The sequence below is a fragment of the Phoca vitulina genome, unplaced genomic scaffold (assembly GCF_004348235.1).
Source record: "Phoca vitulina isolate PV1807 unplaced genomic scaffold, GSC_HSeal_1.0 scaffold1, whole genome shotgun sequence".
In the NCBI taxonomy this organism is placed as follows: domain Eukaryota; kingdom Metazoa; phylum Chordata; class Mammalia; order Carnivora; family Phocidae; genus Phoca; species Phoca vitulina.
The window spans coordinates 46,138,721-46,166,308 of NW_022589704.1; the positions used below are offsets into that span (position 1 = coordinate 46,138,721).

Genomic DNA, 27,588 nt, shown 5'->3' on the forward strand with positions numbered 1-27,588 from the left:
AATGTATTCATACAGCATATGATCTCTGTCTGTTCAGGCTGCTTCTTGCTCATGTCTCAGAATAAGAAAGGAGTGCTGCTTTCCTGGGGTATGCTATTTGAGAAAGAAAGTAACCTAACACTAACTGCAGGCGGGGTCAGAGTGATGTAACAGGAAGCTCTGATGTTTCCCTTCTGCTGCTGAGCACATACAATGTGACAACACTTCCAATCTACTCAGAACAACCCTCTCTCTCCAGCAGAGAGTATCACCTCCTGATTTGGGATCATCAAGCTCTGCTAACTGGACCTCAGCCTGCCGGCGGGATTACATTACAAGGCTTTCCCTCTTCCTCACCTTGCCCCGGGGGTAAATCTCTTCTGCGGAATCTCAGAAAATCAAATTCCATCCTAAGAATATTTCACCAAGAATTTCTTTAGAAGCTGTGCTGGGTAAGTACATTATTCAGAATAAATCTATGTATTCTGAATAGTATTCTCCTTTAGTTTGGCAGTGTTTCTACTGTAGAATTTAGTGATATTGAAATAATATTGAAACATATTCTCATTTATTTCATATGTTAAAGAAACTCCAGTGTATTACTCCAAAATGTATACAAAATCTATTACTACTGGATATTATTATGTACAGTGATATTCTAGAAGATAAATTTAGCAAGTAATAAAAATCGAAATGGATTAAAAGGCATACTTCAAACAAGTAACTTAATCAGGGAACAATGCCTTTTAAAATTTGCTCTACTATTAGCTCAGCTTAAATTTTGACAGCTGGAAAACATTTCCCCCCCAGGAAGGGTCTTTAAACTTTTTATATAGTTAGTACTCTGAGAAAGGGGGGAAAGAGTAACTACTTACGGGGTCCTGGAGTCTCAGTCACTCTGTAGTTGAACAAAATGGAGAATTCAAAGAAAAGTAATCACTTTGAATTTATTATGTGTCTTCTATTTGCCTTTCACCTTTATTTACACATATATCTCCAACTATTGAACTAATAGAATTTTCATTGTTCATTGTTGCCAGATGTGGTTAAGTCTCTCTCTTGCTAACCCTGAATTGTTTCCGCTGTATTGGATCATGGGGTGGGCTACAAAAGAAAAAGAAAAAAAAAAAAAAACCCAGCTGGGATTGAGAAAATGTTATTTGTCCATTAGCTGTAATTTTACAACTCTTTAGCTAACAGCGTATTACTTCAATTTGTCTGGTATCCCTCTGCAGGCTTTTGGGGGGAGGATTGAAATAGAGATAACTGTGAATAAAGAAAAGTAACAAAGTTTTCCCAAGTATGTATGTCAGGTTATTAAACATACAGATATCAATATGTATGTCAGGTTATTAAACAGAAATTAAAGTGTGTTAAAAAAAAACGAATGTCCAGAAAAAAACTTACAGTACTGTTGAGATGAAACATCTGTTAATGCTTCCTTCACCAGGGCAGACTGTGCTGGACTGTTAGGAAACTATTGTCTACTCGGGTGTTGGTATAGAGCTGTCACAAATCTGTTGCTAAGAAAAATTAGCTGGCAGATTTGGGTTCAAATTATATTGACTGATACAATTTATTTATATAAAAATTAGATATCGGATTTGGGTTCAAATTATACGGATTGACATAATTTGACATAAGAATACACACACACACACACACACACACACACACATATATATATATATTCTTTCTCACCTATATAATTATACCCTGCAAAATGTCCTTCAGTGGAGAAATCCTGTACTTAATCATCCATAATCTGGCACATCAACAGTGGACTACAAACTCATTCTGAGTAACTCCCTCATAATTTTCTATGCATTTTTTCCACAAATTTCTCCAAATAATGGAAATTTCAATTGAGTCTTATTTTTGTGATTCTTAAAAATATTATGGCTGATTTCCTATTTCCTTTCCATCATCAATTGTATTGAATTCCCTGACACATGGGTAGAAATGGAAAGCGTGTTTTTAGAAGGTGACTTTGTAAATAGCCATTAGATAATTAGGGAAGGAAATGAAAAGAACACATTAAATGCCTAACCCAATGCCATCGATTAATAACAAAAATTAAAATAGCATTATTTTTAATTTAGATTATTTTCTTAGAAGGAGGTATTATATTAATATCGTATTTTATAAAAAGGAACTCCCCATAATTTTCTTCCATAATTTAATTAAATTTTTTAAAGTGTACTAATAGTATGACTTACAGTTTTTTTTGTTTTTTGTTTTTGTTTTTGTTTTTGTTTTCAGAAACTACTGTTGAAAACCACTAGGAACTGAATTTCAAAGGTTATTAGGCAAAGACTTGTTATTTGAGAAAATAACTAACTGAAAGTTACAAATAAGAACTCATTATATTTTAAAGTTCGCTTTCCTTAATGATAAGAGAATATCAGAGGATCAATGCATGCTTTCAGCCATAAAGAATTAACTTCTTTTTAAGATGCTATAGGATCATAAAATTAATGCAGAGTCTAAGGCCAGTTCTAAGTATGAAACATAGGATTCAGAAATCATAAGAATAATGTGAGCTGGAGTATGTTTTACCTGCAATATTCAGTTATCTTTAAGAAATGTGCTTTAGTTATTACTACAAGGTCTTTTTTTCTAACATATCTTAGCACTTTCTAAAATATTGTTTTGTTAGTTAAAAATGTAAACTTTTAGAATATATAAAACTTCATTCACTCTAAAAAACAAAGATTGGAAAAAACAGGAAAACAAAAAGAAATTAGAATTGGTTCCGTAATTTTAAAAATTGTGTTAAATGAGTGACCAAGGTGTATATCCTTTACTCACTGGTGATGCCTAGCGTAAGTTTAAATGGAACCAAAATGCTAGCATATTTAGGAGAACCTTCACATTCACTGTATGTATTTTACCATTATTTTATGCATAATGAATTTATTTCAGTAAGAAATTCAAAATAATATTAAGACAAAGTAAGATGACCTTATATGCTTTATGTTAATGTGGATAAATTCTTTGATAACACGTAAAACTAATCAAACTTCAGTTAATAGTATTATTACATATTTTTAACTTACATCATTTCTGTGACCATTATAACACTATTTGCTTTCAATTTTTAGCTCCATGGTTAAAATTTGATAGTAACTTAATTTTTAAGAATTGTCTTAGAGATATTTATACAAAAATTAACAAAACATTTTTTAAAGGATCAAAATATACATTCACAAAACAAAACTGATTTTATACTCTGTTGTATGACTATCTACACAGCTTGAAAAAATAATTCTTATTTTAGAGATATCAGGAATATGGTATCAACTTTTCAAAAAACAAATATAATCAAAGGACATTATTTGAAATCATTGGCTTTATTCTCTATCTTATCTTTGCTTAGGATTCAGAGATGGCATTAACCCCAAAACATAAGCTGTATCATTGCAATGGTGTTAATGAAAGACACTCAGTGTCAAATGTGTAGCACCTCTGAATCCTTGACTCAATCAGACTATCAGAATACTCATAAGATGAAAAGTCAGTACGTAACTCTTTAAAACATTTGTCTGTATCTGGGTTTGAAGTCCATGCATGAACTATAAACATTTATAATTTCTCAGGAAAGCTCTCTTTTTTTACCAAAGTACTTCTACCATGCAGCACTATTACATTATTTCAAAAAATCCTCTCATTTAATATAAGAAAATGTTTTGATGAAATTAGAAGGAAAATAAAAATTTACAAGAAACAGAAGATCAGGGCTACATACTAACCAGATATTTCAATCATTTTCCCATTTATTCCCATAGAATTCCCATAGGAATTCCTGCCCAAATTCCTTCATCAATAGCAGTTACACAACTCAAAGGATCCAGATAGTTTTCACATCTTAATTTTGGTTTACCTACCTACAATTTGGCTTATAATTTTGAAGAAATAGAGTCTTAATTAGTATAAAATTTGAAGCAGTAATAGGTGGAATACCTTTAATTGTAAAATTTGGAATGTAAATTTTGAGCTAGTGTTACTTAGGATAAAAGAACATATAATTAGATAAATTAAGTAAGCAAACCATTTAAATAATAGGAAATATATTTTTATACATTATATTGCCATTTCAATTTAAACAGAAAAGTCCTCAATAAATCTAGATTATTATTTTTTCATGTCTAATTAGTATTATAATTTTATTGTGCATTAAATCAATAATTTTTGCATTTTCCAATACTTGTGTAATCTTGAAAGCAAATTAGTTTTTAATTTAATAAATTATTTTACAAAAAAATGAAGAAATGAATTTAATTTTTAACAACACAATAAAAGTCTTATTATTATTTAAAAATAAAAGAGAATCACTGGCTGTGAACTGAGTTAGAGTGTATGTTTATGAGATTACTAGTATTAATTATCAGATGATAATTGCAAATATTTTCCTAGAACATGTTTCTTCCTTTTTTTCCTTTAGTTTGTTTACTTAAAAGAGTTGGTATTCTACAAAACTAACACACTAATATATTATTGTTTGCAAAAGTGATCAAAATAGTGAATTTATTTTTTAAACGTAAAACAAGTTTTATCTTTTTATTCCTTTGTGCTTTGAATTAAATGTATGTTTTTTACCTTACTACCAACTAAAAGGTCAAAAATCTCAACTCAGCTCAACCCAACATAAATATAAATAAATAAATAAATAAATAAATAAATAAATAAATAACCAACCTACCCCTATAGTATTAAGGCCATAGCTCTATACTTTATTGAGTTTGTTGGATGGAGCCCAATTTTCAGAGAAATCTTATTCCCCTTAACATGGAATGTATTTTTTAATTAGAAAATGTTAATATGGCATAAACTTTTGTATAAATCTGTCATTATTTTTCTATTCGTGTTTAGGTTAACCTGAGCTCAGCTGTGTTTCTTATAAAACCACAGTGACTCCTGAGCATGTCATTTGGTATATTAAATAACAGTGATACAGTAAATGGCAACTCTCTGGTTTATAAGAGTGCCCCTCTCCTCACAGCTTAGTCACATGGAGGTTCATTAGCATATTCATGAGCACACAGGCTTGGTTTTAGCAATCAAACTAAGATAAATTTGTCTAATATCCAAGTATCAATTTCATAAATTCTGCAAATGAGTATTAATCGAATCCATCTTCATTAACATGATACCAATTGTTGTTTAGATATTTTGGGCATAAACTTCAATTTTGCCTTCTTTCCAAGGATAATTTGAAGGGAAAATCGGAACTTTGGTAAGTACTGGAGAAGAATAAAGCATGTTATAACTGAAAATAAGGAGGATTAAAACTATGCAAAAAGCATGTGTCAAACAAAATGTGTGTGTGTGTGTGTGTGTGTGTGTGTACGTGCTTTTTTGCCTAACTCTGTAGTTGTTTTCAAATGTGAGGCAAAAGAGCAGACTCACTTTTACTTAAATAATGGAAACCTAGTATTAGACTAACATGTTTAAATATTTTATTAATCAGTCTACATATGTCTTCTTCAAAAAGTTATTTTCAATAAAACTGTCCCTGTTTGAAACAACTGCCTAGAATGGAGTACACTTCAGACAGCATCCATGTCATATGTAGTGAGGACGCTGCTACATTTTAAATTTTATTAGATATTTTAGTTAGTTAACTGGGAGTTTAATTTCCCAGTTCACTAACTAAAATATCTTTGAACTTGTCAGGTTTATTTGGGTAAATATATATATTTATTGTCAGCTTAATCCTCTGGTCCTTGACATTATTAGATGAGTGCACATATCTTCATACTCCTGAGGGACAAATAAATTTTATTTTTGCCTCAAACAGGAGAGTCTGCCTTCCCAGCTGCAGTTCTCCCTCCCAAAGTTAGCAGTGGATGAATTTTTCCATACTGCACTAATACAGGAGAACCCCTTTTCAAAGGGTGGCTTGCCCTATTGAGATTATTTAGCTGATTTCTTTGAGGATTTGCCTTCTGCCGTGTACATTATTAATTACTCATGTATAAACTCATTTAACTTTCCCCAAAGCCTCAGGAATTATTATTATTGTTGTTGTTTATTGTTGCTTGCCTATAAGAAACTCCAAAATCAAGGCACAGAGCTTCTAAGTAATGTGCCCAAATCAGATAGCAATTCAAGTGGAGGTATCAAGAACTGAATCCTGGGAATCCAGCCTCCAGAGCTCATGCTCTTAACCACTCTGCTTCCCTTTCCAATTGGTGGCTGGTATCTAGTCACCCCTAGTGTGAATGGATGCTGGTCCCAAAACCTTAGGTTAAAGTGAAGGCAGACCTCAGATATATTGAGGGTTTGGTTCTAGATCATCTCAGTAAAGTGACATCATAATTAATAAAGCCAGTTGAGGGTGCCTGGGTGGCTCAGTTGGTTGAGCAACTGCCTTCAGCTCAGGTCATGATCCTGGAGTCCTGGGATCGAGTCCCGCATCGGGCTCCCTGCTCGGCGGGAGTCTGCTTCTCCCTCTGACCCTCCCCCCTCTCATGTGCTCTCTCTCTCCTCTCATCCTCTCTCTCAAATAAATAAATAAAATCTTTAAAAAAAAAAAAGTCTCTCTAAAAAAAAAAAAATAAAGCCAGTTGAATGAATTTTTTGGTTTCCCAGTACATATAAAAGTTATGTAAATAGTATAGTACAATAGCATTATGTTTAAAGAACAACACATATATCTTAATTAAAAAATACTGCTAAAATATGCTAACCATCATCTGGAGCTTTGAGTGAGTTGTAATGTTTTGCTGGTGGAGGGTCTTGCCTTGATGTTGATGGTTGCTGACTAATCAGGGTGGTGGTAGCTGAAGTTGGGGTGGCTGTGACTATTTCTTAAAATAAGTCAATAATGAAGTGCTGCATCCACTGACACCTTTCGTGAGATGCTGTTTGATAGCATTGTACCACAGTAGAACTTTCAAAATTGGTCCGTCTTCTCAAACCTTGCTGCTGCTTTATCAACTAAGTTTATGGAGTATTCTAAATCCTTTGTTGTCATTTCAACAATCTTCACAGTATCTTTCCCAAGAATCGATTCCATTTCAAACCACTATCTTTGCTCACCCACAAATAGCAACTGCTCATCTGTTAAAGTTTTATCATGAGATTACAGCAATTCAGTCACATCCTCAGTCTCTCCTTCTAATTCTAGTTCTCTTGCTATTTCTACCACATCTTCAGTTATTTCCTTCACTGAAATCTTGAACCCCTCAAAGTCAGCCTTGAGGGTTGGAATCAGCTTCTCCCAAACTCCTGTGAATGTTGATATTTTGATCTTTTCCCATGAATCATGTATGTTTTTAATGGCATCTAAAATGGTGAATCCTTTCCAGAAGGTTTTCAGTTTATTTTGTCCAGATCCATCAGAGGAATCACTATCTATGGCAGTTTTAACCTTAGAAAATGTGCTTCTTAAATAATAAGACTTGAAAGTTGAAACTACTCCTTCATTCATGGACTGCAGAACGGATGCTGTCTAAGCAGGCATGAGAACAACATTAATCAACATTAATTTCATTGTACATTAATCTCATTGTACAATCTCATTGTACGTCAGACCTCTTGGGTGACCGGGTGCATCTTCAATGAGCAGTAATCTTTTGAAAGGAATCACTTTTTTTCTGAGCAGTAGTTCTTGACAGTGGGCTTAAAATATTCAGTAAACCATGTTGTAAACAGATGTGCCATCCTCCAATCTTTGTTGTTCTATTTTATAGATCACAGGAAGAGTAGATTTAGCATAATCCTTAGGGCTCTAGGATTTTTAAAATGGTAAATGAACACTGGCTTCAACTTGAAGTCACCAGCTGCATTAGCCCCTGACAAGAGTCAGCCTGTCCTTTGAAGCTTTGAAAAGGCATTGACTTTTCCTCTCTAGCTACGCAAGTCCTAGAGGACATCTTCTTCCTGTAGGAGGCTGTTTTGTCTACATTGAAAATCTGTTGTTTAGTGTGGCCACCTTCATTAATGATCTTAGGAAGATCTTCTGAATAATTTGCTGCAGCTTCTACATCAGCACTTGCTACTTCATCTTGCACTTTTATGTTATAGAGATGGCTTCTTTCCTTAAACCTCATGAACAAACCTGAGCTAGCTTCAAACTTCTTATTCAGCTTCCTCACCTCTCTCAGCCTTCATAGAATTGAAGAGAGTCAGGGCCATGCTCTGGATTAGGCTTTGGCTTAAGGGAATGTTATGGCTGGTTTGATCTTCTTTATTTATTTATTTATTTATTTATATTTTTTTAATTAATTATTTATTTTTATGTAGTGTTCCATGATTCATTGTTTGTGTATAACACCCAGTGCTCCATGCAATACATGCCCTCCTTAGTACCCATCACCGGGCTAACCCATCCTGAAGCCTTCTCCATATCATCAATAAGACTCTATAGTTCTCTCATTATTTGTGTGTTCACTGGAGTAGCACTTTTAATTTCCTTCAAGAACTTTTCCTTTGCATTAACAACTTGGCTAACTGGTACAAGAAAGCTAGCTTTTGACCTATCTCAGCTTTCAACATATCTTCCTCACTAAGCTTAATCATTTCCAGCTTTTTCTAGCTTTTGATTTTAAATGGGAAATATGCAACTCTTCAACTTCAACATTTAGGGGCCATTGTAGGGTTATTAACTGGCCTAATTTCAATATGGTTGTATCTTAGGGAATAGGGAGGCCCATGGAAAGGGACAGAGATGCGTGAGCAGTCAGAATACACACAACATTTATTAAGTTTGCCATCTTATATTGGCATGGTCAGTGATGCCCAAAACAATTACTATGGTAAGATGAAAGAACACTGATCCCAGATCACCATAACAATATAATAATAATGAAAAAGTTTGAAAGATTGAGAGAGTTACTAAAATGTGACACAGAGGCATGAAGTTAGCAAATGCTATTGTACAAATGGTACTGATAAGCTTATTAAATGCAGGGTTACCAAAATCTTCAATTTGTGAAAAATACAATAGCCGAGAAGCCCAAGAAAATGAGACATGCCTGTATATGGTAGGTAGAATCTGCAAGGTAATTTCCCATCTTTCTTTGTGTATGCACTTTCTTCCACTAAGTTCCTTCATCTATACCTGTTTAACCCTCACCTTCCTCCAAACCAAACTCCCAGTAGTTACTCTCTATCCTCTGGTAGTTAAGAGTAGCTTGGAAAACAAAAGTTTTAAGAACTCTGTCTTCTTCAGAAAACCTCACTGTTGCTCTTAAAGCCTTCAACTAATTGGATGTGACCCAGACACATTATACAGATAATCTCCTTTACTTGAAGTCAACTGATGTTAGATGTCAATCACATCTACAAAATACCTTTACAGCAACATCCAGACTAGTGTTTGATCAAACAGGGCACCACAGCCTGGCCAAGTTAACACATAAAATTAACTGTTACAACTAGTTAGGGGTATTTGTCCATACTTGCTCTTTTTTCCCCAAAATTATTTAGGTTTTTAGATTTTGGAAATTCTTTAAAAATTCCTGCTGGAACAATAATTGGAATTGCAGTGAATTCATTAGTTAGATTGAAAATGATTAACATCTTAATAATGTTAAGTCATCTAATTATGAGCACGGTATATATTCTCCAGTTACTCAGTGCTTTTTTTTTTTTTTTTTTTTTTTGGAGAGGGGTGGAGTCTGATTTGGTTCTAAATATAGGTAGAAGAAATATTTAAAACAATAACATTATAAATGAGGGAGGATGAAAGATATAAGGTTTCTACACTCCCCCCAAAAAAGGTAGCTTGTTTTTCCTCTACATGATTCACATAAGACCTTCCAGAATTGTTCTTTCTTTTAGGAAATTAAAGTCTGTTCTCCTTGCATATCTTATTTGGGGAACTTTCTGTTCACACCAGAATTTAATCCTATCAGAGAACAGTTATATGACTTATTGCTATGGAGGGGCACTAGGGTTAAACAGAATGATCCTCAGTCTAGCAAGCACTCACAATGTGCCAGGCCCAGTGCTAGATGTTAAAGATAAACAAGACAGGACCCCTGCTCTGGACAATATCAGCTCCACCTCAGTGCTCAGTCCCGATTAAAGTATGAACTCTTCATTTATTCTGCTGGCCTCCACTCGACTTTTCATCTTGTCCCAAGGTCAGGACTGAATGCCTGAAGCAGGATGTTTTTTAAAATGACAAAACTTGATAAATCAGATATTTTCTGTACATATTTATTATATTTAGGAAACCCTGGATTATAGATGAAACATGAAAAAAAGAAAAAAAAAACCCAACCCTGAAATAAAGAACAGTCTAATGGACTCTACCTAGTTCACAATTGTATGTGCTTTGGTTAAGATATTCTGAAATATCTTATTTTCAACTGCTTCTAATATAACTTTGACTTTTCATACTTTAACAGAAAGATTTCCTCGTATCTAAATTAATTGCAAACATCATGGTTGGGTATCAGAAACTGTTCATTTTAAAGATAGAATGTGGTTAAAGAAAGATATTTTAAGAATAAAGCTTTGAAGAATGCTTGGTTTCATTAATTTGAACAGGAAGGCCTTCAAATGAGATATGAGCAAGTATTAAGGTCTAGAACAAACTGGCAGGGGTGAAGCCCGTAAAATGATTTTCCTAAATACTGTTCAATATTTTAATTAATTGAATTCCTCACATGAGTTAACTTCCTTAATTATACACTTTCCAAAAGGATTTCCTGTGTTGTGTTCCATGTTATCAGTTCAAAATTATTAGAAAACACTTACTGAATCTTTTTGATCATAAAATTAATGTATGTCCATATTTAATGAGCCAGATTCCAGCCTACTTCCTTCAAAATAAATACACCAAAATTAACAAAGAGTTTATGTTTGAGTCATTGTATAACTCAAACATCCTTTAAAAATTCACTAATTGTGTGATTTTTCAGATTAATCCTGAAAGCTGATTATTCACTAAATTCTCAACATCATAAAAAACTACACATTTAAGGTTGCAAGCTCTCAACTATATCAGTTCTAGTACTATCTGTACCATAAAGGACTACATGTTCAAAACTTTTCATGTTACATATAGTTTCTGAAGCTAGAGTCCTGAATAAGGTAAATAAATCTAGTTAATGGGTTTCTAACAGAAGTAGGAGACTCTAGCTCTATATGTCCTCAGAGGGTTTCGTTAAGTATAACTATGATGTAGATCTTGAAGTAACATCTGCTTTAAAAAAAAAAAAGTTAGATTTCTACATTTAGACAACATTCCACTCCTAATTACTCAAACTCATGTAGACTTCAAGGATTGTTCTACATTCTGGCCTATGATTTTACTTCCAGATATAACTGCATAATTTTATAATCAGGGAAGGACACAGACTGTAAATAAAACATATGAGCTTTTCTAGCCTTTCTATCAATTCTAACTTGGATAACGCTTTAGAATTAAATTTATAATAAACAACAAAGGTCATTGTGCATCATATTTATTGATATAAGATTATAATAGAAATTAATGAAGGAATACCTATTTGAATGAATTAACTAACTTTTTAAGTTTATTATGTCTCCTTTACTCTTCATCATATATCCGTCATTACAGCACCTGAATATAGAAAAAATGCTAATCTTCCTTATTTGTGGGCCTGTAGTTCCTGGATTCCAGACTTCAGTATTTCTTCTTCCTTTAGACAAATATACTTCTTGTTAGTACTTCTGATATCAACTGGCATAAAACTGAAGAAAGGTAAACACATTATCCGAAACAAGATTAAAAATTATCTGTGGGTTCCTTTTAAAGAGCATAGGATGCTCTTCTCTCAGAAATTCATATGCCACCTTCCTCTCCTCCCTGGAGTCTTGCTCAGATACAAACCTTTTTTGGGGACCTAACCTAGACACTATTTAAAGTCAGCTGCACCTACACCACCATAACCCTTTTGCTCATCTTTATCTATTTTAGCTTGTGCGAGCTTTTTCCTGTAACATCAATCCCATTGCAACAAACCATCGACTATAATTTACATATATTCTATCTTATTATTTATTTTCTGTCCATATCTTTAACACATAAAAACTCTACAAGTACAAGCACTTCTGTCTGCTTTTTTTTTCACTAATATATCCTAAGCATCTAGATAAGTGCCTGCACCTAATAGTGCTTAAATACTGCTCAATAAATGATTAAATGAATGAATATGTTTCTTTGTATCAGTCTCCACAGAAAACTAGATGGTGACTCTATGTGATTTTGTATCCAGTATACAATAGATGCTAGAGCTGAAATTTTGAAGGTGTTAGAAACATGACCCATTGCCAAAGAGAAAATATTCAGAAACTAATTATCATTTTATTATTCTTAGGTCAACCTAATATTTATCCCTCCACTGCTCTTATAAAGGGAAATAAATTAGTAAAGATGCTTTCTGTAACGTCGTTAGTGTTCAGGTTTCACTGAATTCCAAGGCGTGACCTTTCAAACTAGGGTAAATGAGAAGGTTGCTTGGTATTTTAACACAAAATGTTGAAGCATTTCCCCAAATGGCCAAACAATGGCTGAACTTGGCAGAATTTCTTGTTGAACCTGGCAGACCTGCCAACTGTTGTCTCCCAACAAAAGTCTTACTCCATTACTTATTGCCTTTCTGGACAGTAACACTAAAAAGTCTATAGAAGGAGAAAAAACTTAGCGGTGAAGTTGAAAAAAAGTAAAGCAATCATTTAAAAAATATATATATATATATATGTAGAATACAAGCTTGTTTAATTCCCAAAAAATTATACAACTGTGTGATAAGTGATGTGTTAAGTGCTTGAAAATCTATTATTTATCAAGCTTCTAAGTGTTGATTTATAAATGTTTAAAGATAATTCTAAAAAGAAAACCAACTGTCAATGCCCTTTCATCCTTGTATAGTTTTGGACATTTTCCAAACATTAAGGCAAATAATTTTTTTTATAAACTGAAATATATATTTGTCATTACATAAAGTCATGATTTGTTTGAGGGCTTCATGATGGATTTTCACAAAATATATCTTCTGAATTGACTCATCTCACAAGTTATGATGATACTTGTTTTTTTTAATTTAGATTCTCTATGTGTTGAGATTCATATAGCTAACTTTATTTTCTTTTAAAACAGAGTGCTAATCATTCATTTACCTAGAAATATCATAAGTGGGTTTTTTTCTTCTGAGCCCAGATATGCATGTCACTTGTGTGTAACAATAATAATTGTTATGAAACCATAAATGTTATGAAACAGTAATTTTCTTTTGAGAAAAAGACTGCTTCTTTTTTTTTTTTTTTTTTAAAGATTTTGTTTATTTATTTGACAGAGAGAGATACACAGCGAGAGAGAGAACACAAGCAGGGGGAGTGGGAGAGGGAGAAGCAGACTTCCTGCAGAGCAGGGAGCCTGATGTGGGGCTCGATCCCAGGACCCTGGGATCATGACCTGAGCCGAAGGCAGACGCTTAACGACTGAGCCACCCAGGCGCCACCGAAAAAGACTGCTTCTTAAATTATGCTCATAATATTCAGAGAAAATATGTATATAAAATGTGTTCAAGTTAGTTTGCTGTTTATTTCAACATATCATCTAATAACACACTGGCCAAATTTTAAACCACAAGCAACAAAACCAGCTTGAATTAAACAAATCTCCGTCCTGAATGAAGTATTGCTCAAAACATAAAAGCAAACTGTCAAATAGCTTCTTCTTCCCACCATCCTTTCCTATTCTTTAACTCTTCTTGCCTGACTTTATTGGATATGGTCATTATCAGATAATGTACTTATAATAAATTTTTGATTACAAAACATAAATGATAACAATGCCCTTACAAAAACTGTATTTTGTTTTAAGGATTAGTCTACATTCAATTTATTTCTGGTATGTTTATAGATAGCATCACAACCCAATATTCTACAACACGTTTTCTTTGTCCCAAGTAGCTTAAAATAGACAAAATTAATAATAATAAAATAAAGTTGAGACCAACAGACAACTGACAAATTTTAATCTAGATGAGCTTGGCAAAATGCTGAAAAAAAGCACTTAAAAATAACCTTTACATCAATAAAAGCCCCAATAGAAGTTTCAATTCAAGTACTTCGTTTAAATTACTTTACAGGGGGACCTGGCTGGCTCAGTCAGAAGAGCACGTGACTCTTGATCTCAGGGTTGTGAGTTCAAGCCCCACGTTGGGTATAGAGATTCCTTAAAAATAAAATCTTTTAAAATAGGGGCGCCTGGATGGCTCAGTTGGTTAAGCATCTGCCTTCAGCTCAGGTCATGATCTCAGGGTCCTGGGATCGAGCCCCACATCGGGCTCCCTGCTCAGCGACAAGTCTGCTTCTTCTTCTCCCTTTGCCTATGTGATATCTCTCTCTCACTCTCTCTCAAATAAATAAAAAAAATCTTAAAAAAATAAAATAAAATCTTAAAAAATAATTAATTTAAAAATAGAATGCAAAAAGGACTAATTTCTTACAGTGAGCAGACATACTTTATACTTTCCTCAAGCTAGTATCAGTCCTTACAGTGACAAATAGATACTCACAGTAGTCTGATTCAGAAAACGGCAGTGCCAAAATATTTGTTCTCTCTCATCAAGATTCAGGGGAGACACCACATATTCTCGAGAGCCTTTTCTAATAGTGCTACTTGTAGGATGAAAAAGGCTGTTTTGAGGTTTGAATAATTGCCTGATATAAAAAATTGCTGTCAATTTAAAATAGTTTCACTAAATATTACAATTGGCTCTCTGTTGCATAGTGGATTTAAAGATATATCCTAATATACATATATATATTTTAGTAATTTTTCAGCTTTTATATCTGCTAGATCACCTTGACTGTGTTAAGTATCTCTGTTCCAGGAGGTTGATAGTAACACCAGAGACATACCTAGCTAGCCTAGAGCACAGAATAGGACCTTAAATCAATTTTGTAGTTCATGATGTTGCCCAAACCAATGTTATTAACAATTCTCTAATTAGTCCTATTTTAACTAATTCCTCTTTCTAGCTGTCCTCACCTCAGACATCTCTAAAGGAACAAATGTGCTGTCCATGTTTACATGCATCGTATCCTGGAGTAAATCCAGAACACTGCATTTTGTTACAGGTCTGGTGACAGTACCTTTGGTAAATGACAAGATGAAGGGTTTGAAGATTCACCATAAATTGATAAAACAAGACATGAAAGGAACAAGTTAGGGAGTGAAGGGCCAATCTGGAGAACAGAGAAATGAGAAGATTCAGAAAATTTTTCTTCTAGAGAACAGATATATATATGACTGTAAGAATACAATTAACTTAGTAATTATTGCTCACTGAGTAAACAGACTGACATAAAACCAGAGTGAGAGATGGGTTTTGAAAGTAAAAGAAATTAGATCAAGAAAAGGGAGTGAACAAAATAGAGAGGAAAAGAGAGAAGATAAAAGGGGAGGCAATAAAAGAAGATAAATTGGTTCAATAAGATATATTTTATTTGCCAGAAAGGTTAGAAAGTACAAATCCAGCACTGAACTGCATAAATTAAGATGTGGAGACACTTGGAATACATGGCCATGGACAAAAAGTTAGTATGTAAATGCCTCCCAACTGCTTGGCCCAACAATTCAGATAGGAAAACTTTATCTACCCTTTTGTTTGGGAAATTGGGTTGAGGGTTAAGCCTAGAAATTATTCCTTCTGATAAGAGGTGAAGAGTGTTTATGAAGAATTTGCAAGAGGCAAACACCACCTCCCAGATGATAATCATGTTCTAAGGCTTGGGCCCTATTAGTCAAGATAATGACTGTACTTGTAAGAGTTCATAGGGTCTGACCTACTGGCAAGTCTTAGTCTGTCTAGGACACTTTTTCAAAAGGCAGCACAGATATTGGGCTATATTCATGATACCACATCTAAAGCAGCAGAACTGTTTGGTAAAATACAAATCCCTGGGCTAATTCCAAATCTACCAAATCAGGCTGAGATCACTCAGCATACAGAGGGAGGAATGCTTAAATGATCCCTGTGTGCCCTGAAAATAGTTTTCTCTCTACTAAACTCTGGATGTGGTGAGACTTAAGACATAAAAGCACAGTTAGGTTCAAATATATAATAACAAAATAAAAGCATGAACAAGACACATGTTTAAACCAAGTGATTCTCTTTCTAAATAATAAAATAACAAGCATTAATTCACACGAACTACATATAAATAACAAGACATATATATTACTTTCTCTTCTAATTTTGGCTTTGAGAATTATTAGTTTTGTCATTTGGGGGTGCATTTTCCCTGTCTGAATCATCCTAAAAGTCTTGAGAACCTGGTAATAATCCAAAATATAACTTTACTGACCCTTTCCTCTTTCACTGGACTCAGGGGTAAATACACACACACACACACACACACACATAATTGATTCATGGGCTGTTCATCATTGGTGTTCCAAAATTTCTTCCATACAACTAAGAAAGTAACCTAAAGTCAAATAGAATTCATACACCTAAATCATATTTATAAAATTCTAAGTGTTTAAATTGTGCATTGACTGTGATTTAACTGTGAAATATTCAAAGGAGGTCTAATCTTAACAATATCCTGACAAAAGTAAGTAAACGTTCAACTTGGATTGGTGATGTGTGAGGCAGCTGCATTTCCCCCACCCCAGTGCTGTGACCTATCCCAAATACATTGCATTTTGATATTTTGATCCATAAATCCACAACAAATACATAATCCCAGATTAAGGAATTATACTCTTCATACTGTTCTACAAAAATGTTTTCTAATTTTAAAAATCTTGTACATACAGAAGATTATACATAGCATAAATATACTGTTTAAATAAATAAATGCCTGTTTATGGAACCCAGCTTGTCCATCATGTTCCTCTTAGTTAAGTCACACACATGGCCCCAGAAGTAAGCCATTACCCAAACTTGTACTTACTATTCCTTTGCTTTACTTTATGGCATTATCACATACATACATGCTTTTAAGCAATGTGTTATTTAGTTTTGCTGTTTTTATTTTTATTTTTATGAAAGTGCAATCACTCTGAATATAGTCTTCGGAGATTGCTTCTTTCATTTAGCATTTTGGAGATGCAGCCCTATTAATGTATGTAGCTGTTTCTTTCTTTTCACTGTTGGAGTGTTCTATGGTATGAGTATACCATAGTGTATTTCATTTGGATTACTTCCACCATTTTACTATTACAAACAATGAAGCAGTGAACGTATTTTTTACAAATCTCCTGGTACACATATGCCTGAGTTTCTTCAGGGAATATAGTTTCGAGTGGGATTTCAGGAGTTTAGCAATTCAAAGTGCTTGTACCAATTTATCCTCTCATCAACAGGGTATGAAGTTTCCACTGCACCACATCCTTTCCAACACTTTCTATTATTGTTAAACTTTTAAATTTCTGCCAGACTGGTGGGAGTAATATAGTATTTTCATTGTGATTCAGTGTAAAATCATTGTGATTTTAATTTGCATTGCCCTGATTATGAATCACAGCAAATTTGTATGTAGAAAGAATTAAAATTTTTCTCTGAAACATTTGTTTTTAATTAGGTAGCAGTGACTTGATGTTGTAGAATTATGGGTAAGCCACTTTTGCTCATAATTATTTAAGAGAAGGACTATCTTGTTTTGGTTAGGTGGTCCAGGAAAAGGAGAAAGTGTATTTTATTACTTTTAAGACTGGGAAGGTATAAATAGCATTTCTCAGCATGACAAGAACACAAACTGATAATGCCTAGAATCATATCTCTAACTTCCCATTTCCTTTATTCAAACACCCCATCAAACACACATCAAAACCTCTTAAAAATAAAGAGAGGAAGAAAATGAATAATTCCATTCAGATGCATGTGCACTTTTTTTAATAGACTTTATTTTTTAAAGCAGTTACAGGTTCACAGCAAAATTAATTGGAAGGAACAAAGATTACCCATACGGCTCTGTCCCCATTCATGCACAGTTTCCCTCACTATCAACATCTGCCACTAGAGTAGCATATTTGTTACAATTGAGGAACCTACAGTTGACACAGCACGATCACCCCAAATCCACAGTTTACATTAGGGTTCATTCTTGGTGTTTAAGTCTATGACTTTGAACAAACGCATAATGACATGTGTTGTATGCTTTTTATAATTTTTCGAATAGTTAAAATCATTTATGGAGCTTACAAATCTCTTGAAAGAGATAGTGTCTCTCTACTGTGGTAAAAATTATTTCTTATACAGAAAAAAACACTATAGAAGGCATTAGAGTTTGTGTCTTTCACATAATCCCTCATTTTGGAAACCACTTGATTGTCCTTATAAATATTAGCTGAATCTAACCCACATATTTTTTCAATGTTTTGTTTCTTCTTACTAAATATACTTAGATTTACATCTTTTTAGCTCAATTGTTGTGCTTCACCATGACATTACATTAATAAGGTTTATCTATTATTCTTATTTGTTATATTTCTTTTGTTTTTAGGGTTTAGTTGATTTTGATTTCATTGTCTAATCAGTTCAGCCAATGGCACTGCTTGAACAAAAATAGCTTTCTCTTGGGGTTTCTCTAGATAGATCTATCTAGAGGCTTTATGTTTTCTTTGCATCTTTTCTTCTTGGATGTTAATTAACCTTTGGTACTACAGACACAGATATTTTTCAGAGAAAAGTGGAAGTCAGACCATGCTGACATATGCATGATTTTATTAAAATGTACAACACATTGGGGTGTCTGGGTGGCTCAGTTGGTTAAATGCCCAACTGTTGATTTTGGCTCAGGTCAAGGTCTCAAGATTGTGAAATCGAGCCCCGCAAAGGGCTCCACACTCTGTGGGGAGTCTGCTTGAGATTCTTTCCCTCTCCCTCTGCCCCTCCCCCTGCTCTTTCTCGAGCTTTCTCTCTTGCTCTCAAATAAATAAATAAATCTTAAAAAAAATGTACAATGTGTTTACTTATCAAAATTACCTCATCAGTAAATTTTCTTTTTTAAAAATTTTTTTATTGTTATGTTAATCCCCATACATTACATCATTAGTTTTAGATATAGTGTTCCATGATTCATTGTCTGTGCACAACACCCAGTGCTCCATGCAGAACGTGCCCTCCTCAATACCCATCACCAGGCTAACCCATCCTCCCACCCCCTCCCCTCATCAGTAAATTTTCTGATAGCCAGAAGAAACTACTGACATACTTGTTTTTTACTTATCCCAAATCACCAAAATGGTGGAAAGAAGCATTTTCAGCTGGAGTGAAAATAAAATCTCTAGAGCCATGCAGAAGAAAACCAGTAACACTTCATGGTCCTTTCTACTTCATATGCTATTTTCTAACAAGTTGGGAAAACACTCAAAATAAACTTCAACTTTGAACCTTCTGAATTCTATATATATGCCAGTAAAGCCTGAGACTGACAAGAGTTTTTATTTTTTCCAAAATAGCTTGTAGAAAATCCAGATGCTAAAAATGTGCAGTGTTTGTTGGTGTAAAAATACACATCTCCTCACTAAGACTAGATCATGATCCTAATTGTAACATATACTATACAATTTAAAATAATATATAATAAATTATTAAAAATATGTGAAGGTGTACAACTTTACAAAGTAATCCAAAATGTTTTTTGAGTCACAAAAATCTTATTACAGAGATTGCTTTTAACATAGCTTTCTTAACTTTCGAGTTTTCATGTAAATATCTCTATTGACTTCATAGAAATCCTTGGCAATAATTCAAAGGTTGTTGTTAGAAGTAGCTACAAATTGATGATCCATAAAAGTAAGTTCAATAAAAACCTCTCATATCACAATATAAACTAATGGAGATAAATAATCTGTGAACACAAATTTCACATTTTTGAAGTTCAGTAAGTCCAAATACCATGTAAGTGCAAAGCTGGATTAAATTCAATTACAGCTATATCTTGCCTTCAACATTAGTTTGAGTCTGAAAAGAGGCATAAACCCCATTTATATACATTAAGTCTTTGTTCAGCGGTGGGTGAATCTCACTTTTTGGTAATGTCCTATAATTAAAGAAAGTTAAATGCCAACCTGCCATGATCTAACTTCTGCCTCCTTTTTTGACAAGGCCTGTGACACTCTTTGCCTCTCACTCATTCCAGTTTGATCACATTGACCTTCTTTCTGTACTTTGAACTGGCTATGTCATTCCACCCTCAGAACCACTGACCAATCCTTCCATACTTCCAGGAACAACCTTTCTCCTGAACATTTCAGGGCATCCACCTCTTCCAACTGCTAAGATCTTGAACAGGGACCATCCTTCATGTTTGCACCCCTTAAAATCTTCATTATTAAAAAATAAGGTGCCAAGAACAAAGTTCTTGATTACTTCCAGGTTAGCGTGATGGCAACCTGGCAACCTAAAAGTTCCTGACACATCTCCCAACTTCCCATTAAAATTCAACATTTAAAATACAGGGGTTTATGGTTTGAACAAAAAACCCACACTAGTATATAACTAAGTTAAATTCTGTAAAGTCCCATTATTCACTACTAATATTACCAAATTCACAGGAATGTTCTCTTGTCATCCAGGGTTCTACGATGATACACCAACCACTTGTGCTGCCACCTGTCAAAACTTTGGATGGCCCTACTTTCAGGTATTGCATACATTACAAAACAACATTCAGGACCTAAATAAAGGAACATGTTGGATTGCCAATGAAGTTGAGAATAATATGAACATGTTAACAATAGTAAGAAAGATTTCACAGAATTTCACATTAATTTATAACTTAATGTCAAATAACTCCCGAATAAAGGAAAACTTTGAAAGGTAGTCTAACAAAATGCTGGTAGAGATGGACATATGGACATCTGGCAACCTTATGAAGTTATTTCCTGGACCTCAGGGTAAGCATTTAGTCCCTAAATTCTTGTTCTCTTGGCCAGAGAACTAGGAGTGTTTAATTAATTTGAATGGGTCCAATCAGATTTATTAATATTAGTAATTTGGTAATATTTGCTACAAACATCACACACGCACAAACATACATGTATGTACATACATGCACATATACAACGTCTGTAGGTAACCTTATTATAACTATATATATTTCTATATGGATTACATAGAAAACAAATTACGTTTAACATTATTAAATAATAGAGCTAGGTTGCTCATTTGAACTAAATAACTTTCCTCTGTAGAATTCTTTCTTTTCTGAATCATATAGTCACTGTTCTATTCCTATAAATGATTGTAAAACTTTCCCATAATTGGAACATAAGAGGATATCACTTATAAATAAGGGAACAGGAAAATGGGGGGTAAGCTGTTTTAAAGATTTAAGTTGTTCTAGAGACTATTTTTAGAACTCCCTGGCCAAACAGTTTCCATTTCAATCCTGGGCATTAATTACAAGCTTCAGGGGCACTGGTGCTTCCAAAAAGATTACTGTTGTAGACGGATATGTCTTTTAATTTATATTTAGCATTATACTTCCATGTCAATAACATATTAATTATACAATTATTATTACACCTCACAGCCCCCTTCCTGACAAAATTAAAGTACTTTTCCTGTCCTAACTTATTTTTAGACTGCAAAGTATTTAACAATTCAATCATGTATCATCCTGATAAACTATAATAGCATTAATGAAAAAAGGCTCCTAAATAATTTTATCTTAAATTCAAAGCTAAGTGACATAATTCCTTCTTCTGATTTTTAAATTCCCAAGTCATTCTGCTGGACCCAAAAATAGACCCTCTATAATTATTCTTTTTCCCACAGCTTGTCTTTGGGAACTCATCATTGTTGTTCTATCCTTTTATGTGTCAGCTTCCTTTGCACATTACATTTTATATGACTCACTGTTCCTTAGAGCAAGGTTTGAATGCTCAAAATGCCTACTTATATCTCACAGCTGGATTTTTCTTCCTGAGCTTTTTTATGTGAAGTGGAGACAGATCAATTTTTATCAGCCCCAATTTTTCTTAATGACGACATATAGGAAAGAGCATAAAATGGAAGAAAATTCACTTACCAGGCAAAAACTGATTTTCACCTCCACTGTCTATGTGTACCAGTCATCTTTATGTGGAAACTAGGAGGATTATACAATATTTTTTCGAAGTGTCTTTCCAACTTATAAATTTTAACATCTATTGGATACTGTGAAGGAGATAAATTGGAAGTGGCTTGAAAATGAAAGGTACAAATTTAAACTGTTTTCTCTTCATTAGATTGATCTCTGACTTGAGGAGTATTGCTAAGATTTTTTGGGAGAAGTTTAATAAAAGTTTAAATACTACTCTTCTGTAGTATTTAAAATTTTATTTTTAACAAGCACTGTTTAAAGTGAATATGTATTTAAATTCCAGCAGGAAAGATGTTGAAGAATTGTCTCTGGGGAGATTAAAAAATATAAATGAGAACCAGGATTGCAGTTTGCTATCATATTAGTTTGACTCATCTATGGTTTAATTTTAACCTAATGAAAGAGGCTCAGAACTGAAACTTAGAGAACTCCTAGTCTTAGCTCATCTACCATGGCTGTGGGATAGAAGGCAAAAAGTCTCCTAAACTCCTACTTTCCAAATCTGTAAAATGAGCAGGTTTCACTATAAGACTTCTCAGGTCCATTCAGCTCTGAGATTCTACAACCTCTGAATGTAACTATGCTGAATTAAAGATAGGAATGAGATAAAATATTATCTGAAGTTCTTTGTAACAAAGTGATTTGTAATAGTTCAATTCCAACTTTGAATATTTTTGCACTGCTTTATTTAATCATCAATTAGACTCAAAAACATAACCAATGGTTAAGAGGTGGGAAAGAAAAAAATAAGGAGAATATCTCTGGCTAGATTGAACTTTGGCAACAGAAGGATCTGTTTCTAGTTACCACTACTGTTTAATAATCTTACTAAAAATCCTTTTATGTCCCAACATAGCAACAATATTAATTTTTAAATTTCTAATAATTTGATAGTCCACTTTCACATTTAAATCTTAATCCAACTGAAATTGTATCTCAGATATACATTTTTCCTCCAAATTGATAGGTTTATCAATACTTTTCATTAAGTAGTTAATCTTTTCTATTACTGATTTGAAATTTAACTAAATTGTTATATTTACTAAATTCTGTTAACAAAATTATTTTGAAGGGGTGCCTGGGTGGCTCAGTTGGTTGGGCTTCTGCCCTTGGCTCAGGTCATGATCCCCGGGTCCTGGGATCGAGCCCTATGTCTGGCTCCCTTCTCAGCGGGGAGCCTGCTTCCCCATCTCCCTCTGCCACTCCCTCTGCTTGTGCTCTCTCTCTCTCTGTCAAATAAACAAATAAAATCTTAAAAAAATTATTTTGGATTCTAAGGTCCATTTGTCTTTTGCTATTTGTTCAGTTAAACTTTAGAATCATTCATTACCTTGATTGCATTACATTTATAGATTATCGGGGAGATAATTAAGCATCTTCATACATTTTAGTTTTTCATCTACTAATACAGTGTCTATTTATTAAAAATTATTTTATGCCGATAAGATAATTATATATATTTTCAAAATGGCTCTACCTGCAGAAATTGTAATAGTAATGCAATCAAGTAGGATTTTTAAAAACATTCATTGACAGTCATTTGTACAGGAAATTTTTTTAACAAAATTTCACCAAGGTGCATATTTTGTTGCATAGAAGATTTTGAACAAGGAAGACTTCATTGAAAATTTTCCTATGAAAAGATTAGAAGAGGTTTGCATAGTAGCCAGGCAATCACTTCAAAGGAAAGGGAAGACAACAAACATTGCAGTTTTTTAAATGTCCTGCTCATTCAGTGATTTATTTTCCACCTTTATCTTTCTGGCTTAATTACAATAAGATTAATTGGATCTGGAATAATGTGACTAGATACTACATATATCATATGGAAGTGAGCTGTTGGTGCCACTAGTAAGCAAATAAATACAAGGCTTTATAAGCAATGGGCTGGACATACCAAAAAGGCTTATCTTTTGTTATTAAAGATAATAAATTATAAGGGGGTTAAGAAAGTTCCTTTGAACCTGGGGCTTATAATTCTATGTGTAATAACTTATATTTGTAATTTATGATCATTAACAAATAGCTTACTTCTATTTTTTGATAATGAAGTTTTATTTTTGATAATGAAGAACATTATACATTTGCAAAAACATAAGAGGTTGCCATTAGATGTGGGAAAACTCCCTAACCTTTTACCAAGATGCACTGACTCAGAAAATTAGCAGTCAGTTGAACAGAGAGTACCTATATTGAAGGGATTTTTATATTTGAAAAGGTTGTTCAGTGGGATAGATCCATACTTATGATTAAGAATTAGACCCTTCGGGCCAAATCTCAGCCAGAGTCCATCAGACTCCAGATGAATTCTAACAGTTGATGTGATGTGGATTTCCCCTATGTAGGAAAACCCCACATAAAAAGAAAGCACCTCCCCACCCCCCACAAAAAAACATTATTTGTTTTGCTTAGATATTTTATTATTGTTTCATTTGTCTTCCATCCTATCTCCCAGGCCTTCCTTAAGCTTCCTTTCAAAGCAACCTAGTTATCTTTTTATGGAATATATCGATTTTGACAAAATCTTTCCTTGTCCCAAAATATACAGACCTTAGCCTGAATGGGACAAAATAAAATTATCAGTTGGATTATGCCGCTTTATTTATACCTATCAGGAGCTAGTTCTTAGCTTCCAGCCCGCTCTTCCTAAACTGCCCATATTTATATCTTTCTGAGATGATCTCATTTTCTGTTTATGTTATTCCATCAGTCACAATATACTTATAAATGCCAGATGGGGGGTGCCTGGGTGGCCCATTTGGTTAAGCATCTGCCTTCTGCTCAGATCATGATCCTGGGGTCCTGGGATTAGCCCAGCATCAGGCTCCCTGCTGAACAGGGAGCCTGCTTCTCCTTCTCCTTCTGCCCCTCCCCTCAGCTCATGCTCTCACTCTCTCTCTCTCTCTCTCAAATAAATAAATAAGACATTTAAAAATAAAAAAATAAGTGCCAGCTGGGCAAGCCTTCTACTTTGTGGCTTGGTCCATTAATGTACATTGTCCTGCTAATATATTTAATCATATATTATTTATAAGTCTATGAGTTATTAAAAAACTGAAAAACATTTACATGTATTGCTTCCTGTAAAAGCGAGCAAATTTCTACCTAAAATAGTGGAAAAATGCCTAGGACCTAGGAATTAAAAAAAGGATGTGGAATATGAGGAAAGCACAGTCATTTATTGTATTTTACAGGAAATTCCTGCTGTGGCTAAAAGTTCGTTGCTCTCTCAGACTGCTGTAGATATAAGACAAAGGAAAACCAACACAAACTGTTGTAGCTTTTAATAGGCTGAATCTAAAGTTTGCCTGCCATGAGAAACAGACTGGATTTAAAGAAAACTAAAGCTATGATTCAATAAACCTGGCAAATAGACTGGTGACAATTAGTTAACTCAAGCCAGCCTTTAAACCTACTTTTATTTGTTTTAGGCTGTTTTATATGACCCCAAAACCACCAGATGAAAATTCAACACTTCTGTCAAATGTTTTGTCTACATGACACCAAAAAGTAAGAGAAATTTAAGTAACCAATAACTATCAATTCCCATTGTAAAGAATTACTTCATTGCAAAGATTATCCACATTATAAAAATAAAAGTTGGCTACTGTTAACGAGGCTTTAAGCTGGATAGCTCCTATCTATAAGGAAAAAATTATGCCAACCTGAATTTATTATATTTTATTATTTCAAAATAGAGTCAACTTGTTTTTCACGTTTGCTGCATAATTAGTAACAAACTCCAACTTTAAATCATTTGGAATTCCACTTTATAGAGTGTGCTAATCTTAGTTACTTATTTCCAGAAAAAGTTTATTATTCCCTATTTACTCTCAATTTCTTCTGAAGTCTTTGGACATTCAATAAAGGATCCAGACGAGATCGGGCGCGTTCAGGGTGGTATGGCCGTAGACTCAATAAAGGATCCAGAAAACAGTGCTAGGACACATAGGCTGCCACATCACTGGAAACACTAATACACACACACATATAAAATCATAAAATACTTTAGAATGAATTTTCCCATCATAAGTGTAAATTTTCTGAATCATAGCAGACCTTAGAATTTATGATTATATCCATATCATAAAAATATTCCTCAACAGTATCAAGTTAAATTTTGTGTTTTCTTTACAAGGGAAAAATAATCTTAAATACTTCTATAACATCTCAGATTCTGCATTACATTTGCTAGAATATTTGGTGGAATATTATATACAAACATACATATATACATATATATAACTTTGAAGAACATTAGCTGAACTTCAGATGCATTGTGAGAAAAAAAATTCATGCAATAAAAATGAAGAGAAAGAAGTGTGTTCACACAGATATATTACGTTAAAAAGCATAAGACTATTTTTTTGATTTACAGTTTGTAATGCCTGGTTTGGAAAAGTCTACATATCTTTGTAGCCAGAAAAATTCTTCTACGGACACCTGGGTGACTCAGTCAATTAAGCATCTGACTCTTGATTTTGGCTTAGATCATGATCTCAGGATCCTGGAATCGAGCCCTGTGTGGGGCTCCCCACTCAGCAGGGAGTCTGCTTAAGGATTCTCTCCCTCTCCCTCTGCCCCTCCCTCTGTGGGTCCCTCTGCCCTTCCCCTGCTTGCAGACATGCACACACTCTCCAAATAAATAAATAAATAAATAAATCTTTAAAAAAAAAAAAAAAGGAAAGAAAAATTCTTCTATTACATTCTATTATTATTTTCTATTACAATCTTTGAAGGTCAAATTAATCTTTGCAAAATTTTAGTAGTGAACACGGAATAGCCATGTTTTCTCTGATAAGCCTTATCTACCTAAATATTATAATGTAAATTGTAAATTCTATTCTCTCTATTACAATTCTATAACTTGGAAGTCTCTGATGCCATTTCTGGGCACAGAGTTTTAAAAAGCCTTATATTCAACATTCTAATATATTAGCTTTATAGCTTTGTAGGACCAGAAGTATCCTTACAGATTTTTGATACAACCCCCTACATTTTTGAAATGAAAAACAGAGAAACAGGCAAATAAAAAAATGGTTAAAAGAAAGAAAATAGTAACCTGGTGTCACAACCAAAATTAGTATGTTTCTTTTCAATATACTTGTATTGACTATTCTATACAATGACAACAAACTACATAATCATGCCTTTTAGAAATTATCTATAAGCAATACTCCATTCTTCACATAAACTTAATCTTTCTCCATGTTCTTCTGGATGTTCTCTTATACGGTGAACTTGGAACTTCAAGCATTCTCTGATTAAGGATATTGTTATCCTTAGGATATCACTAGTGTTAGAGTTGATAAATCCCTTTCACGATGCCCCCAAATAGTCACATCCTGTTCAATCTGTACTTCAAGAAATCACCCTGTTTTGGGTTCATGTCCAATCCAGTGTCCACTGAATTTGTCAAGTTATTTTCTAACTGGGCTCACATCCTGTGCTGATGTATCTTAAACTTCAGGATAGTTGTTGCCTCAAGATCTCTCATGCAGTTTTAGTGCAAACTCTGTTCAAATAAGCACTGTGATTGTATCTCTGTTGAAAAAATCTGACCTATCAAATTTTTGA

General features: G+C 33.7%; 1 protein-coding gene across 1 annotated transcript in view; it reads left to right on the forward strand.

Moving 5' to 3' along the window:
• The first annotated feature begins 205 nt into the window (after nt 1–205).
• The window catches only part of CALCRL (calcitonin receptor like receptor), a 100,908-nt gene continuing 73,525 nt past the window's right edge, over nt 206–27,588 (forward strand). The window contains exons 1-2 of the mRNA XM_032406534.1: nt 206–431; nt 20,501–20,568. The gene's annotated coding sequence lies outside the window, so the exon portion shown is untranslated. The remainder of the gene's footprint in view (nt 432–20,500; nt 20,569–27,588) is intronic.